Source organism: Amphiprion ocellaris, chromosome 15 (assembly GCF_022539595.1).
Source record: "Amphiprion ocellaris isolate individual 3 ecotype Okinawa chromosome 15, ASM2253959v1, whole genome shotgun sequence".
Classification (NCBI taxonomy): Eukaryota; Metazoa; Chordata; class Actinopteri; family Pomacentridae; genus Amphiprion; species Amphiprion ocellaris.
In genome coordinates, this window is record NC_072780.1 from 30,220,441 (window position 1) to 30,224,450 (window position 4,010).

Genomic DNA, 4,010 nt, shown 5'->3' on the forward strand with positions numbered 1-4,010 from the left:
ATTTCATATTTTCTTTGTTTGAGAAGACAATTTGTTTGGAAGTTTGGAAAAAGCGGACTGTTGCTTTAATACTGGCTCAGCTTGATGTTTATTCTTCATGTCACATTAACAGCCTTCTGACAGTTTGCAGGTGTCTTGTTTGCATTTCTCTGCACTGAATAGCTACAATAAAACCTGATAAACAAGCTGCAGGTTTGTGCTTCTGGCAGCCAGAGGAGGAGGTCTGACACTGTGGGAACCAGCCAGTGTTTGACGAAACATTCTGTTGGTTTTACTAATTCCTCTGCTGTTACGACAGGTTCAAGAAGCTCAGGAGCAGGAAATGAAACAACACCAGCGTGAACGTTTTAAAAACGCTTTTATTCACAAAAAGAAACTCTACACAGGAACCGGAACTAGAAAAACTAAACTACTACTAGAACTAAAAAACAAAAACCATCTAGAAGCACAGAGGAATAACTACAGGAACATGGAAACTGAAACTAAGGTTAACCCACATATGATAACACCAAGGCAGGGAAACAACTGAAAATACTAAACTAATCCAGCCTAGACTACCAGTAATTATGAGCTGAAACCCCAGACTAAAAATATCCTATGCAGAGCATAAAATACATTAAGTTAAATACGGCACGCTGATTATTTAATTCGACATATTAACAATACAAATAGTCTGGTGATACTAGGGCTTGGAGACTTAGCTGATGAGCTGAGAACAGTCCTTTTGGTTTGGCTTCATCCAGAACTCTCCCTCCCGTTGTTCACCATGTGCTTGGTAAGTTGGTGTCAGTAGAACCCGGTCGTGGCAGATGTTTCCAGAGAAATTCTTCTTCCCAGGTGTACGTTGATGTTCCCAGGTTAAGCTGGCGACAGGTGGAGATCCTCCGGAGAAGAAGGCAGAATCTGTGGTTGGACGGAAAACCAGCAGACGAAGGAACCCAGGCAACTCAGCAGGCAGGAATCAGCTTTCTAAACACAGAAAACAGAATTACTGCCAGTTCTAGGCTGGTGGCAAAGACAGTTCTACTCCCAGCACTAACTGTAGATTAGACAACGGTCCAGCTTCAAATGACAGGTGCCATCTGCTTTTATAGAGACGTTCAGAGACCAGTCACTCAGCTCCACCTGCAGCTCGTCTGCTGATTACAATGCAGCACACCTGCTGCTAGCTTCACCATGAACACACACCTAGGAGAGAGAGAACAGGAAGCACTACCACAGTCCACAGCCTTAAGCTGTGGCTGGGACATCTGCAGCAGTGGAGACAGAGGAATCATTTGTTTCTTCAGAGGTAAATAACAGTTGATCCCACTGAGCTCTGAACCAAGCCGCGAGGCTGATAGGAGTCATGTTGGGTCAAAACTCATTTGTTTCATGAATGAGACACAGATTTCTAAACTTTAATCATCAGAAATTAACAAAAATAATTCAAACTCTAATTGGTTATTCAGAAACGTTTTAAGATTTTAAAAAAATCGAATACTTCATTATTGAGGAGCTGCACATCATCACAAACACACCATCCCCACTTTGAAGCATGGTGGTGGCAGCATCAAGATTTGAAGCACGATGGTGGCAGCATCATGACATGGAGCACGATGGTGGCAGCATCATGACATGTAACATGGTGGTGGCAGCATCAAGATGTGAAGCACGATGGTGGCAGCATCATGATGTGAAGCATGGTGGTGGCAGCATCATGATGTGAAGCACGATGGTGGCAGCATCATGATGTGAAGCATGGTGGTGGCAGCATCAAGATGTGAAGCATGGTGGTGGCAGCATCATGATGTGAAGCATGGTGGTGGCAGCATCAAGATGTGAAGCATGGTGGTGGCAGCATCATGATGTGAAGCATGGTGGTGGCAGCATCAAGATGTGAAGCATGGTGGTGGCAGCATCATGATGTGAAGCATGGTGGTGGCAGCATCAAGATGTGAAGCATGGTGGTGGCAGCATCATGATGTGAAGCATGGTGGTGGCAGCATCATGATGTAAAGCATGGTGGTGGCAGTATCATGATGTGAAGCATGGTGGTGGCAGCATCATGATGTGAAGCATGGTGGTGGCAGCATCATGACATGTAACATGGTGGTGGCAGTGGCTGACTTATAGGTGGTGAAAACTTATTTTCCGATCTATATTTTTAATTGTCTTTGTAGAAATCTGTTTTCACTTTGACATGAAAGAAACCAACAGAAACAATCCAAACTCTAGTTCCTTACTGAGGAAAGTTTTCAGATAAAAAATCAGATACTTCATTACTGAGGAGCAGATTGAGTCATTATTCCGGCTGCAGACTGCTGATTCCAAGCAGCTGTGATTCATCCGTTTGTAATTTCCCTCGGAGGAAATGTTCAATAACAGATGGGAAGAAAGAGGATCTGATTATTTACCCTCCTTCTTTTTCTTTTCTGTTTTTTTCCTATATATGAGAGATATCTTTCTTTACCAACACTCAAATGTTTTATATCTGATATTGTTAGTAATTAGTTGAAGCCTGTTTATAATATAAGACGGTGGAACAGCAATACTCATCACTCTTCTCCCTTTATCTTTAAATATAATGATTATTCCATTTTAAATCAGTGTTCTTCTGCTTGATCATCTGATTTGCCTGAATTTTATTTCATCATAAACTATGGATATTTCAAAATAGTATCTGTGAAATTTGAGACTATCTCAATATTTTTTTTCCTAATTGTTTTTAAGGTTTTTTCACATTAAAATTTTGAGGCTGTTTTATTGACAATATCTCAGAACTAATAAAGATAAAAACTTCATGTCACTAATTCAGAGTCTGAAATATTAGACAAGTAGATCAAATATTGTCTGATTATCGGTGAGTTGAAATATGAAAAAAAAGAATTGAAACCGTCATGAAAAGTTCCATCTTTGAGCACAAATTTACCAAAAAATTACAATACAAAAGTCAACCAATGATATTCTATGAACTATGTGTAACTGCATGTCACAATAATACAAAACAAAATAATTAGAATAGTTTTTAATATGAAATAATTGGCCATAAAAATGGAAATAAAGTTATTTTCTTTAAAATTTCATAACTGATTGAGCAGGTTTGACAAGTTGCACCACAAAACTAAAAACATTGCTAGAAAGTCTGATCCAAGTAGAGCAGAGTTGTAAGTAAATATTCCCATAATTATAAATAAAAATAGTGTAATAAAATGTTTTTAAAATAATCTCAAAATCTCAGGTTTTTACCTTTAATAGTTCCTGAGATATCGTTGTTCAAACAGCCTCAAATTTCAATACGAGAAAAGAAACTAAAAGTGGGTTGAAAGGTAATTTTTGAACATTGTATGATGAATATTATTTCACATATATTGTAATTCTGTTATTAAAAGTATTTGATATATCAATGTAAAATTTTACAGACACCACTTTATATATCAAGAGTTAAGGATAAAAGGTTTCAAGCAAATCAGAGCTGGTGGACCAGAAGGAACCTGAAGACTTAAGGTGGAAAAACTGACATTTTTCTTTACCTATGTTCATCTGTGCTGCTTCTGACCTTATTTGTCTTCTGAGCTGCTGCAAAGTGTAAATTTCTAAAGTTGATCTTTAGTAAATCTGTTCTCCAGTGCAGCTCTTTGGTCCTACACTCCAGCAGGTGTCGCTTCTCTTCAGGCTGCCTCTTGAACACCAGAGAAGAAGAAATCTTGGTTTCTGCCTGTTGGATCCGAGTTGTCAGAGTCACGTTAAAGGAGGAAACATCAGCTGATGGTCTGCAGGTTGGAACTGATGACAGCAGGAGAGTCGTGATTAAATAAACCCTCCTTCCTCTGAGGGCAGCAGCCTGTTTCTCTGCTCCACAAACTGCCGTTTCCTCTCCAGCGATGCGTAATTTCAACATACGTGGAGAGTCTGTGCGTAAAAGTGCGCGCTCCTCCGTGTCGCACCGCTCTCGGCTGCCGTCTTCTCCTCCTCTTCATCTTCATCTCCTCCGGCTGTAGAGCTCACAGTTGAGCCTCCAAACCGACCGA

The 4,010-nt window shown here is 39.9% G+C and overlaps 1 protein-coding gene and 1 long non-coding RNA gene across 2 annotated transcripts in view; one reads left to right on the forward strand and one right to left on the reverse strand.

Annotated features, from left to right (window-relative positions):
* si:ch1073-513e17.1 (sialin) overlaps nucleotides 1–4,010 on the forward strand; it is a 193,501-nt gene that overhangs the window by 116,965 nt on the left and 72,526 nt on the right. The window lies entirely within an intron of this gene.
* Nucleotides 342–3,648, reverse strand: LOC129350592 (uncharacterized). Its single transcript, XR_008604039.1, has 2 exons — nucleotides 3,513–3,648; nucleotides 342–969 (listed from the first exon to the last, which is right to left on the reverse strand). It is a non-coding gene; the product is annotated as an uncharacterized LOC129350592 (long non-coding RNA).